Source organism: Nothobranchius furzeri, chromosome 10 (genome assembly GCF_043380555.1).
Source record: "Nothobranchius furzeri strain GRZ-AD chromosome 10, NfurGRZ-RIMD1, whole genome shotgun sequence".
Classification (NCBI taxonomy): domain Eukaryota; kingdom Metazoa; phylum Chordata; class Actinopteri; order Cyprinodontiformes; family Nothobranchiidae; genus Nothobranchius; species Nothobranchius furzeri.
In genome coordinates, this window is record NC_091750.1 from 38,267,400 (window position 1) to 38,283,821 (window position 16,422).

A 16,422-nucleotide genomic window follows, 5' to 3' on the forward strand; every position below is an offset into this window, starting at 1 on the left:
CTATCCTTACACACAGGGGATCGCAAGGAACCAACCTTAGCTGGTAATGAAAATGCTGAATTGTCCTTACTTGACAAAGGCATCAACACCGAAACATTCTTACCTGAAAGAGTGAAAGAAGCAGCAACATACTTACCTGAAAAAACGAAAAAAAACGAAGTATACTTACCTGACGTAGAAACGGGGGATGAAACTAACACAAACCTACCTCAATTGGATGGTGTCCTAAAGTCGCAGCAACGTGATGTAAGTTTTGAACCCATCATACACGATCAGACACATACATCTGAAAAGACCAAAGTCTTAGAGAATAGCTCATCAGCTCTGTCGGAAACAGAGAGCTCACTTCGTCCTGTCTCAGTTGAGAATCAAACCGAAACGGATGAGCATGATACTGTGCAACCAGAGATGTATGTCAGGAGATCTGAACGAAGTAGTCAGCCTCCTCAAAGACTAACTTACTCTCAATTGGGCAATCCACTAGTGACCGTAGTTAGGTCCCTTTTCCAAGGACTTAATAAAGCTTTTATTGACTCTCTTACTCAAGAAGTTGTGTACCCCGTAGAAACAATGCACAGGGACGTGCATGATATTTAATGGGGGAGGATGTAACCCAGAAGCTAGAACCTTAATGAGGTATTAACTAATTGGCTTACTAATATGATCCATCCTCAATTTAGATAAAATATAAAATATAAATTAAGGAAATTAACAATACTAATTAATAGATATCTAATTAACTAATAGATAATTTCATAATGAATTATTGGAAGGGTGAATAACTAAAATAACGAGTTTAATATTAAACATCGGTTAAAACAAGAATCTTGAACATCACTAACAGAAACAGAAGAGGAAAGCTGTATACTATTGGTCCAGGTGGGAATCTGAAATTTCATTGGCTGAGAGAAATAAGTCCCGCCTCCGCGAAATAAAACCGTGCGACGCAGCTGAGCGAGAGGAGAGACAAACGGCTGTGCAGCACGCAGATACAGAAAGCAAAGACTGAGCGGTTAGAGAGAGAGAGAGAGAGAAAAAAAAACAACGGTCGAGGCCGTGAAGAACCCTGATTTGGGTGCCGCATAGATAGAGGGAGAGGCGGACTTGACTCCTTCTAATAAGAGCTAGGAACTTGGAACCAACGCGGTGAGTAAAGAAAAAAGAAGAGAAAAAGCTAACGATGCAACTTAAAAAAAAAAAAGGAAACTTAAATAGCTTATCAAATTAATTCCATTCTTATAGATTTGTGTGGAGACGACAGAGTGAACCAATCCTCTGTAGGAGGGAACCGTTGGAGCGCGTTGGTGAGTGAATGAGATTAAATTCAGTAAATTATTAAATTCAAAAAGCTAATTACAGCAACCGAGGTGACAGCAGTGGGCTGCTAGACGTTAGATCCCAGGAGTTAACATCTCAAACTACCAGTTAACGGTGGTAGGGCATATAGGAGTTAACGGCTCAAACCGCCAGTTAACGGCGGTAGGGCATATGGGATTCCCAGGAGTTAACGGCTCAAACCGCCAGTTAATGGTGGTACGGCCTAGATGTACAAGGTCCTCAGGGGCGTTATAGCTAACGCCATAGAATTAGCAATGCATCCCTTAACCAAACATTTAATAATAAAAAAAATAGATAAATAAAAATAAATAAAAGCTAACTGATTAGGGAGGAATTATTTTACAAAGGTGGACCAAAGGACCAGAATTTATATTTTGTTGAATTTTGTTATAGAACATTTTATTTATTTATTTATTTATTTATTTATTTATTTATTTATTTATTTATTTATTTATTTATTTATTGTGTTACAGATATACAAGGTGTCACAATGCTGTATAGAAACACAACTAAATGTATCCTTGTTGTCATGAATGTATTTCTTGTTGAATAGTGTAGAGTAATAGAATCTAACTGAGCCTATTGAGCTGAACAATTGTTGTCATATGTAATTATATTTCCAGAGCTACTGAGAATTATTTTAATAGACAATCAAATTGATGTTATGTTAGTTGAACTGTGAACCCAAACATGATTGGCTATGCCAATAGAGTGAAGCATTTGTTTAAGTCTGTAAGACTTTATGCTGTGATGTGACGAGAAGGGTCGATGCCAACTCGCTAACAGTCCTGTTGTTTACAGGCTGGGTTTTTTTTTTCCTTGGGTTTGATCCCGACTCCTATGATCACTCGGAACGAGAACTGGATTTCTTCCTGACGAGGGAGATGGCGAGCCTTAACCACTGAACGAACCAGGACATCTCAAGTAACTGAAGAGCAGACTGCTCTCTTCAGTGAACAATCTCAACGGTGTGGTAGGAAAAAATCGCACCACCGGACTCTGACTTTCACCCCAAGCGTGGGGATTTGACTTGACGCCGGCTGACTTGTGACTCATATGATCAAATCTCATACCGACCATTTTACTATTGTCGATTGTTTTCATCTGTTTTTGTGTGTTATCTTTATGTGTTATATTTCCCATTATTATTAAAATTTAGTACATAAACCGTTCCATGCTATACCCGTGACTCCAGTCATTCTTAAACAACCTCCAATTCTCCCCGAACCTAATTATTGGCCCATTTGTTTATTTTTTCTTTTAATTATCTTATTGTATCCTGTAATCCGGTTACATTTTCATGACACATTCTAATGTATTATGTTTTTATAATGTTTTCATGACACATTCTAATGTATTATGTTTTTATCATATTTTCATGACATATTCTAATGTATGATGTTTTTATCATGTTTTCATGACACATACTAATGTATGATGTTTTTATCATCTTTTCATGACACAGTCTGATGTATGATGTTTTTATCATGTTTTCGTGACACATTCTAATGTATGATATATTTTTCATGTTTTCATGACACATGCTAATGTATGATGTTTTTATCATGTTTTCATGACACAGTCTAATGTATGATGTTTTTATCATGTTTTCATGACACATTCTAATGTATGATATATTTTTCATGTTTTCATGACACATACTAATGTATGATGTTTTTATCATGTTTTCATGACACATACTAATGTATGATATATCTTTTATGTTTTCATGACACATACTAATGTATGATGTTTTTATCATGTTTTCGTGACACATTCTAATGTATGATATTTTTATCATATTTTCATGACACATACTAATGTATGATGTTTTTATCATGTTTTCATTACACATTCCAATGTATGATGTTTTTATCATGTTTTCATGACACATACTAATGTATGATGTTTTTATCATGTTTTCATGACACATTCTAATGTATTATGTTTTTATTTTGTTTTAATGACACATTCTAATGTATTATGTTTTCATCATATTTTCATGACATATTCTAATGTATGATGTTTTTATCAGGTTTTCATGACAAATACTAATATATGATGTTTTTATCATTTTTTCATGACACATTCTAATCTATGATGTTATCATGTTTTCATGACACATTCTAATAAATGACATATTTTTCATGTTTTCATGACACTTACTAATGTATGATGTTGTTATCATGTTTTCATTATGCATACTAATGTAAGTTTTTTTATCATGTTTTCATGACACATTCTAATGTATGATATATTTTTCATGTTTTCATGACACATACTAATGTATGATGTTTTTATCATGTTTTCATGACACATACTAATTGATGATATATCTTATGTTTTCATGACACATACTAATGTATGATGTTTTTATCATGTTTTCATGACACATACTAATGTATGATATTTTTATCATATTTTCCTGACACATCCTAATGTATTATATATTTTTCATGTTTTCATGACACATACTAATGTATGATATTTTTACCATATTTTCATGACACATCCTAATGTATTATATATTTTTCATGTTTTCATTACACAAACTAATGTATGATGTTTTTATCATGTTTTTATGACACATACTAATGTATGATTTTTTTATCATGTTTTCATGACACATACTAATGTATGATGTTTTTTCATGTTTTCATGACACATTCTAATGTATTATGTTTTTATATTGTTTTCATGACACATTCTAATGTATTATGTTTTTATCATATTTTCATGACACATTCTAATGTATGATGTTTTTATCATGTTTTCATGACACATACTAATGTATGATGTTTTTATCATGTTTTCATGACACAGTCTGATGTATGATGTTTTTATCATGTTTTCGTGACACATTCTAATGTATGATATATTTTTCATGTTTTCATGACACATACTAATGTATGATGTTTTTATCATGTTTTCATGACACATACTAATTGATGATATATCTTATGTTTTCATGACACATACTAATGTATGATGTTTTTATCACGTTTTCATGACACATACTAATTGATGATATATCTTATGTTTTCATGACACATACTAATGTATGATGTTTTTATCATGTTTTCATGACACATTCTAATGTATGATATATTTTCATTTTTTCATGGAACATACTAATGTATGATGTTTTTATCATGTTTTAATGACATTCTAATGTATGATATTTTTTTCATGTTTTCATGACACATACTAATGTATGATGTTTTTATCATGTTTTCATGACACATACTAATGTATGATATTTTTATCATATTTTCATGACACATCCTAATGTATTATATATTTTTCATGTTTTCATGACACATACTAATGTATGATATTTTTACCATATTTTCATGACACATCCTAATGTATTATATATTTTTCATGTTTTCATTACACATACTAATGTATGATGTTTTTATCATGTTTTTATGACACATACTAATGTATGATTTTTTTATCATGTTTTCATGACACATACTAATGTATGATGTTTTTTCATGTTTTCATGACACATTCTAATGTATTATGTTTTTATATTGTTTTCATGACACATTCTAATGTATTATGTTTTTATCATATTTTCATGACACATTCTAATGTATGATGTTTTTATCATGTTTTCATGACACATACTAATGTATGATGTTTTTATCATGTTTTCATGACACAGTCTGATGTATGATATTTTTATCATGTTTTCGTGACACATTCTAATGTATGATATATTTTTCATGTTTTCGTGACACATACTAATGTATGATGTTTTTATCATGTTTTCATGACACAGTCTAATGTATGAGGTTTTTATCATGTTTTCATGACACATTCTAATGTATGATATATTTTTCATGTTTTCATGACACATACTAATGTATGATGTTTTTATCATGTTTTCATGACACATACTAATGTATGATATATCTTTTATGTTTTCATGACACATAATAATGTATGATGTTTTTATCATGTTTTCGTGACACATTCTACTGTATGATATTTTTATCATATTTTCATGACACATCCTGATGTATTATATATTTTTCATGTTTTCATTACACATTCCAATGTATGATGTTTTTATCATGTTTTCATGACACATACTAATGTATGATGTTTTTATCATGTTTTCATGACACATTCTACTGTATTATGTTTTTATTTTGTTTTCATGACACATTCTAATGTATTATGTTTTCATCATATTTTCATGACATATTCTAATGTATGATGTTTTTATCATGTTTTCATGACAAATACTAATATATGATATTTTTATCATTTTTTCATGACACATTCTAATGTATGATGTTATCATGTTTTCATGACACATTCTAATAAATGACATATTTTTCATGTTTTCATGACACATACTAATGTATGATGTTGTTATCATGTTTTCATTATGCATACTAATGTAAGTTTTTTTATCATGTTTTCATGACAGTCTAATGTATGATGTTTTTATCATGTTTTCATGACACATTCTAACGTATGATATATTTTCATTTTTTCATGGAACATACTAATGTATGATGTTTTTATCATGTTTTAATGACATATTCTAATGTATGATATTTTTTCATTTTTCATGACACATACTAATGTATGATGTTTTTATCATGTTTTCATGACACATACTAATGTATGATATTTTTATCATATTTTCATGACACATCCTAATGTATTATATATTTTTCATGTTTTCATGACACATACTAATGTATGATATTTTTATCATATTTTCATGACACATCCTAATGTATTATATATTTTTCATGTTTTCATTACACATACTAATGTATGATGTTTTTATCATGTTTTTATGACACATACTAATGTATGATTTTTTATCATGTTTTCATGACACATACTAATGTATGATGTTTTTTCATGTTTTCATGACACATTCTAATGTATTATGTTTTTATATTGTTTTCATGACACATTCTAATGTATTATGTTTTTATCATATTTTCATGACACATTCTAATGTATGACGTTTTTATCATGTTTTCATGACAAATACTAATATATGATGTTTTTATCATGTTTTCATGACACATTCTAATGTATGATGTTATCATGTTTTCATGACACATTCTAATAAATTACATATTTTTCATGTTTTCATGACACATACTAATGAATGATGTTTTTATCATGTTTTCATGACACATACTAATGTATGATGTTTTTTTTTCATGTTTTCATGACAGTCTAATGTATGATGTTTTTATCATGTTTTCATGACACATTCTTATGTATGATATGTTTTTTCCTGTTTTCATGACACATACTAATGCATGATGTTTTCATCATGTTTTCATGACATATTCTAATGTATGATATTTTTTTCATGTTTTCATGACACATTCTAATGTATGATGTTTTTATCATGTTTTCATGACACATTCTAATGTATGATGTTTTAATCATATTTTCGTGACACATACTAATGTATGATGTTTTTATCATGTTTTCATGACACATTCTAATGTATGATGTTTTTATCATGTTTTCTTGACATATTCTAATGTATGACGTTTTTATTATGTTTTCATGACACAATAAATGATGTTTTTATCATGTTTTCATGACACATTCTAATGTATGATGTTTTTATCATGTTTTCATTACACATACTAATGTATGATGTTTTTATCATGTTTTCATGACACATTCTAATGTATTATGTTTTTATTTTGTTTTCATGACACATTCTAATGTATTATGTTTTCATCATATTTTCATGACATATTCTAATGTATGATGTTTTTATCATGTTTTCATGACAAATACTAATATATGATGTTTTTATCATGTTTTCATGACACATTCTAATGTATGATGTTATCATGTTTTCATGACATATTCTAATAAATGACATATTTTTCATGTTTTCATGACACATACTAATGTATGATGTTGTCATGATGTTTTCATTATGCATACTAATGTATGTTTTTTTATCATGTTTTCATGACAGTCTAATGTATGATGTTTTTATCATGTTTTCATGACACATTCTAATGTATGATATATTTTTCATGTTTTCATGACACATACTAATGTATGATGTTTTTATCATGTTTTCATGACACATTCTAATGTATGATGTTTTTATCATGTTTTCTTGACATATTCTAATGTATGACGTTTTTATTATGTTTTCATGACACAATAAATGATGTTTTATCATGTTTTCATGACACATTCTAATGTATGATGTTTTTATCATGTTTTCATGACACATTCTAATGTATTATGTTTTTATTTTGTTTTCATGACACATTCTAATGTATTATGTTTTCATCATATTTTCATGACATATTCTAATGTATGATGTTTTTATCATGTTTTCATGACAAATACTAATATATGATATTTTTATCATTTTTTCATGACACATTCTAATGTATGATGTTATCATGTTTTCATGACACATTCTAATAAATGACATATTTTTCATGTTTTCATGACACATACTAATGTATGATGTTGTTATCATGTTTTCATTATGCATACTAATGTAAGTTTTTTTTATCATGTTTTCATGACAGTCTAATGTATGATGTTTTTATCATGTTTTCATGACACATTCTAATGTATGATATATTTTCATTTTTTCATGGAACATACTAATGTATGATGTTTTTATCATGTTTTAATGACATATTCTAATGTATGATTTTTTTTTCATGTTTTCATGACACATACTAATGTATGATGTTTTTATCATGTTTTCATGACACATACTAATGTATGATATTTTTATCATATTTTCATGACACATCCTAATGTATTATATATTTTTCATGTTTTCATGACACATACTAATGTATGATATTTTTATCATATTTTCATGACACATCCTAATGTATTACATATTTTTCATGTTTTCATTACACATACTAATGTATGATGTTTTTATCATGTTTTTATGACACATACTAATGTATGATTTGTTATCATGTTTTCATGACACATACTAATGTATGATGTTTTTTCATGTTTTCATGACACATTCTAATGTATTATGTTTTTATATTGTTTTCATGACACATTCTAATGTATTATGTTTTTATCATATTTTCATGACACATTCTAATGTATGATGTTTTTATCATGTTTTCATGACAAATACTAATATATGATGTTTTTATCATGTTTTCATGACACATTCTAATGTATGATGTTATCATGTTTTCATGACACATTCTAATAAATTACATATTTTTCATGTTTTCATGACACATACTAATGAATGATGTTTTTATCATGTTTTCATGACACATACTAATGTATGATGTTTTTGTCATGTTTTCATGACAGTCTAATGTATGATGTTTTTATCATGTTTTCATGACACATTCTTATGTATGATATGTTTTCATCATGTTTTCATGACATATTCTAATGTATGATATTTTTTTCATGTTTTCATGACACATTCTAATGTATGATGTTTTTATCATGTTTTCATGACACATTCTAATGTATGATGTTTTAATCATATTTTCGTGACACATACTAATGTATGATGTTTTTATCATGTTTTCATGACACATTCTAATGTATGATGTTTTTATCATGTTTTCTTGACATATTCTAATGTATGACGTTTTTATTATGTTTTCATGACACAATAAATGATGTTTTTATCATGTTTTCATGGCACATTCTAATGTATGATGTTTTTATCATGTTTTCATTACACATACTAATGTATGATGTTTTTATCATGTTTTCATGACACATTCTAATGTATTATGTTTTTATTTTGTTTTCATGACACATTCTAATGTATTATGTTTTCATCATATTTTCATGACATATTCTAATGTATGATGTTTTTATCATGTTTTCATGACAAATACTAATATATGATGTTTTTATCATGTTTTCATGACACGTTCTAATGTATGATGTTATCATGTTTTCATGACATATTCTAATAAATGACATATTTTTCATGTTTTCATGACACATACTAATGTATGATGTTGTCATGATGTTTTCATTATGCATACTAATGTATGTTTTTTTATCATGTTTTCATGACAGTCTAATGTATGATGTTTTTATCATGTTTTCATGACACATTCTAATGTATGATATATTTTTCATGTTTTCATGACACATACTAATGTATGATGTTTTTATCATGTTTTCATGACACATTCTAATGTATGATGTTTTTATCATGTTTTCTTGACATATTCTAATGTATGACGTTTTTATTATGTTTTCATGACACAATAAATGATGTTTTATCATGTTTTCATGACACATTCTAATGTATGATGTTTTTATCATGTTTTCATGACACATTCTAATGTATTATGTTTTTATTTTGTTTTCATGACACATTCTAATGTATTATGTTTTCATCATATTTTCATGACATATTCTAATGTATGATGTTTTTATCATGTTTTCATGTAAAATACTAATATATGATGTTTTTATCATGTTTTCATGACACATTCTAATGTATGATGTTATCATGTTTTCATGACATATTCTAATAAATGACATATTTTTCATGTTTTCATGACACATACTAATGTATGATGTTCTTATCATGTTTTCATTATGCATACTAATGTATGTTTTTTTATCATGTTTTCATGACAGTCTAATGTATGATGTTTTTATCATGTTTTCATGACACATTCTAATGTATGATATATTTTTCATGTTTTCATGACAGATACTAATGTATGATGTTTTTATCATGTTTTCATTACACAGTCTAATGTATGATGTTTTTATCATGTTTTCGTGACACATTCTCAAGTATGATATATTTTTCATGTTTTCATGACACATTCTAATGTATTATTTTTTCATCATATTTTCATGACACATACTAATGTATGATGTTTTTATCACTTTTTCATGACACATACTAATGTATGATTTTTTTTCATGTTTTCATGACACATTCTAATGTATTATGTTTTTATATTGTTTTCATGACACATTCTAATGTATTATGTTTTTATCATATTTTCATGACATATTCTAATGTATGATGTTTTTATCATGTTTTCATGACACATTCTAATGTATTATGTTTTTATCATATTTTCATGACATATTCTAATGTATGATGTTTTCATCATGTTTTCATGACACATACTAATGTATGATGTTTTTATCATGTTTTCATGACACAGTCTGATGTATAATGTTTTTATCATGTTTTCGTGACACATTCTAATGTATGATATATTTTTCATGTTTTCATGACACATACTAATGTATGATGTTTTTATCATGTTTTCATGACACAGTCTAATGTATGATGTTTTTATCATGTTTTCATGACACATTCTAATGTATGATATATTTTTCATGTTTTCATGACACATTCTAATGTATGATGTTTTTATCATGTTTTCATGACACATACTTATGTATGATATATCTTTTATGTTTTCATGACACATACTAATGTATGATGTTTTTATCATGTTTTCGTGACACATTCTAATGTATGATATTTTTATCATATTTTCATGACACATACTAATGTATGATGTTTTTATCATGTTTTCATGACACATACTAATGTATGATATATCTTTTATGTTTTCATGACACATACTAATGTATGATGTTTTTATCATGTTTTCGTGACACATTCTAATGTATTATATATTTTTCATGTTTTCATGACACATACTAATGTATGATGTTTTTATCATGTTTTCATGACACATTCTAATGTATGATATATTTTTCATGTTTTCATTACACATACTAATGTATGATGTTTTTATCATGTTTTCATGACACATACTAATGTATGATATTTTTATCATATTTTCATGACACATCCTAATGTATTATATATTTTTCATGTTTTCATGACACATACTAATGTATGATATTTTTATCATATTTTCATGACACATCCTAATGTATTACATGTTTTTCATGTTTTCATTACACATACTAATGTATGATGTTTTTATCATGTTTTTATGACACATACTAATGTATGATTTTTTATCATGTTTTCATGACACATACTAATGTATGATGTTTTTTCATGTTTTCATGACACATTCTAATGTATTATGTTTTTATATTGTTTTCATGACACATTCTAATGTATTATGTTTTTATCATATTTTCATGACACATTCTAATGTATGATGTTTTTATCATGTTTTCATGACAAATACTAATATATGATGTTTTTATCATGTTTTCATGACACATTCTAATGTATGATGTTATCATGTTTTCATGACACATTCTAATAAATTACATATTTTTCATGTTTTCATGACACATACTAATGAATGATGTTTTTATCATGTTTTCATGACACATACTAATGTATGATGTTTTTGTCATGTTTTCATGACAGTCTAATGTATGATGTTTTTATCATGTTTTCATGACACATTCTTATGTATGATATGTTTTCATCATGTTTTCATGACATATTCTAATGTATGATATTTTTTTCATGTTTTCATGACACATTCTAATGTATGATGTTTTTATCATGTTTTCATGACACATTCTAATGTATGATGTTTTAATCATATTTTCGTGACACATACTAATGTATGATGTTTTTATCATGTTTTCATGACACATTCTAATGTATGATGTTTTTATCATGTTTTCTTGACATATTCTAATGTATGACGTTTTTATTATGTTTTCATGACACAATAAATGATGTTTTTATCATGTTTTCATGGCACATTCTAATGTATGATGTTTTTATCATGTTTTCATTACACATACTAATGTATGATGTTTTTATCATGTTTTCATGACACATTCTAATGTATTATGTTTTTATTTTGTTTTCATGACACATTCTAATGTATTATGTTTTCATCATATTTTCATGACATATTCTAATGTATGATGTTTTTATCATGTTTTCATGACAAATACTAATATATGATGTTTTTATCATGTTTTCATGACACGTTCTAATGTATGATGTTATCATGTTTTCATGACATATTCTAATAAATGACATATTTTTCATGTTTTCATGACACATACTAATGTATGATGTTGTCATGATGTTTTCATTATGCATACTAATGTATGTTTTTTATCATGTTTTCATGACAGTCTAATGTATGATGTTTTTATCATGTTTTCATGACACATTCTAATGTATGATATATTTTTCATGTTTTCATGACACATACTAATGTATGATGTTTTTATCATGTTTTCATGACACATTCTAATGTATGATGTTTTTATCATGTTTTCTTGACATATTCTAATGTATGACGTTTTTATTATGTTTTCATGACACAATAAATGATGTTTTATCATGTTTTCATGACACATTCTAATGTATGATGTTTTTATCATGTTTTCATGACACATTCTAATGTATTATGTTTTTATTTTGTTTTCATGACACATTCTAATGTATTATGTTTTCATCATATTTTCATGACATATTCTAATGTATGATGTTTTTATCATGTTTTCATGACACATACTAATGTATGATATATCTTTTATGTTTTCATGACACATACTAATGTATGATGTTTTTATCATGTTTTCGTGACACATTCTAATGTATTATATATTTTTCATGTTTTCATGACACATACTAATGTATGATGTTTTTATCATGTTTTCATGACACATTCTAATGTATGATATATTTTTCATGTTTTCATTACACATACTAATGTATGATGTTTTTATCATGTTTTCATGACACATACTAATGTATGATATTTTTATCATATTTTCATGACACATCCTAATGTATTATATATTTTTCATGTTTTCATGACACATACTAATGTATGATATTTTTATCATATTTTCATGACACATCCTAATGTATTACATATTTTTCATGTTTTCATTACACATACTAATGTATGATGTTTTTATCATGTTTTTATGACACATACTAATGTATGATTTTTTATCATGTTTTCATGACACATACTAATGTATGATGTTTTTTCATGTTTTCATGACACATTCTAATGTATTATGTTTTTATATTGTTTTCATGACACATTCTAATGTATTATGTTTTTATCATATTTTCATGACACATTCTAATGTATGATGTTTTTATCATGTTTTCATGACAAATACTAATATATGATGTTTTTATCATGTTTTCATGACACATTCTAATGTATGATGTTATCATGTTTTCATGACACATTCTAATAAATTACATATTTTTCATGTTTTCATGACACATACTAATGAATGATGTTTTTATCATGTTTTCATGACACATACTAATGTATGATGTTTTTGTCATGTTTTCATGACAGTCTAATGTATGATGTTTTTATCATGTTTTCATGACACATTCTTATGTATGATATGTTTTCATCATGTTTTCATGACATATTCTAATGTATGATATTTTTTTCATGTTTTCATGACACATTCTAATGTATGATGTTTTTATCATGTTTTCATGACACATTCTAATGTATGATGTTTTAATCATATTTTCGTGACACATACTAATGTATGATGTTTTTATCATGTTTTCATGACACATTCTAATGTATGATGTTTTTATCATGTTTTCTTGACATATTCTAATGTATGACGTTTTTATTATGTTTTCATGACACAATAAATGATGTTTTTATCATGTTTTCATGGCACATTCTAATGTATGATGTTTTTATCATGTTTTCATTACACATACTAATGTATGATGTTTTTATCATGTTTTCATGACACATTCTAATGTATTATGTTTTTATTTTGTTTTCATGACACATTCTAATGTATTATGTTTTCATCATATTTTCATGACATATTCTAATGTATGATGTTTTTATCATGTTTTCATGACAAATACTAATATATGATGTTTTTATCATGTTTTCATGACACGTTCTAATGTATGATGTTATCATGTTTTCATGACATATTCTAATAAATGACATATTTTTCATGTTTTCATGACACATACTAATGTATGATGTTGTCATGATGTTTTCATTATGCATACTAATGTATGTTTTTTTATCATGTTTTCATGACAGTCTAATGTATGATGTTTTTATCATGTTTTCATGACACATTCTAATGTATGATATATTTTTCATGTTTTCATGACACATACTAATGTATGATGTTTTTATCATGTTTTCATGACACATTCTAATGTATGATGTTTTTATCATGTTTTCTTGACATATTCTAATGTATGACGTTTTTATTATGTTTTCATGACACAATAAATGATGTTTTATCATGTTTTCATGACACATTCTAATGTATGATGTTTTTATCATGTTTTCATGACACATTCTAATGTATTATGTTTTTATTTTGTTTTCATGACACATTCTAATGTATTATGTTTTCATCATATTTTCATGACATATTCTAATGTATGATGTTTTTATCATGTTTTCATGTAAAATACTAATATATGATGTTTTTATCATGTTTTCATGACACATTCTAATGTATGATGTTATCATGTTTTCATGACATATTCTAATAAATGACATATTTTTCATGTTTTCATGACACATACTAATGTATGATGTTCTTATCATGTTTTCATTATGCATACTAATGTATGTTTTTTTATCATGTTTTCATGACAGTCTAATGTATGATGTTTTTATCATGTTTTCATGACACATTCTAATGTATGATATATTTTTCATGTTTTCATGACAGATACTAATGTATGATGTTTTTATCATGTTTTCATTACACAGTCTAATGTATGATGTTTTTATCATGTTTTCGTGACACATTCTCAAGTATGATATATTTTTCATGTTTTCATGACACATTCTAATGTATTATTTTTTCATCATATTTTCATGACACATACTAATGTATGATGTTTTTATCACTTTTTCATGACACATACTAATGTATGATTTTTTTTCATGTTTTCATGACACATTCTAATGTATTATGTTTTTATATTGTTTTCATGACACATTCTAATGTATTATGTTTTTATCATATTTTCATGACATATTCTAATGTATGATGTTTTTATCATGTTTTCATGACACATTCTAATGTATTATGTTTTTATCATATTTTCATGACATATTCTAATGTATGATGTTTTCATCATGTTTTCATGACACATACTAATGTATGATGTTTTTATCATGTTTTCATGACACAGTCTGATGTATAATGTTTTTATCATGTTTTCGTGACACATTCTAATGTATGATATATTTTTCATGTTTTCATGACACATACTAATGTATGATGTTTTTATCATGTTTTCATGACACAGTCTAATGTATGATGTTTTTATCATGTTTTCATGACAAATACTAATATATGATGTTTTTATCATGTTTTCATGACACATTCTAATGTATGATGTTTTTATCATGTTTTCATGACACATACTTATGTATGATATATCTTTTATGTTTTCATGACACATACTAATGTATGATGTTTTTATCATGTTTTCGTGACACATTCTAATGTATGATATTTTTATCATATTTTCATGACACATACTAATGTATGATGTTTTTATCATGTTTTCATGACACATACTAATGTATGATATATCTTTTATGTTTTCATGACACATACTAATGTATGATGTTTTTATCATGTTTTCGTGACACATTCTAATGTATTATATATTTTTCATGTTTTCATGACACATACTAATGTATGATGTTTTTATCATGTTTTCATGACACATTCTAATGTATGATATATTTTTCATGTTTTCATTACACATACTAATGTATGATGTTTTTATCATTTTTTTATGACACATACTAATGTATGATTTTTTTTGTCATGTTTTCATGACACATACTAATGTATGATGTTTTTCATGTTTTCATGACACATTCTAATGTATTATGTTTTTATATTGTTTTCATGACACGTTCTAATGTATTATGTTTTTATCATATTTTTATGACACATTCTATTGTATGATGTTTTTATCATGTTTTCATGACAAATACTAATATATGATGTTTTTATCATGTTTTCATGACACATTCTAATGTATGATGTTATCATGTTTTCATGACACATTCTAATAAATTACATATTTTTCATGTT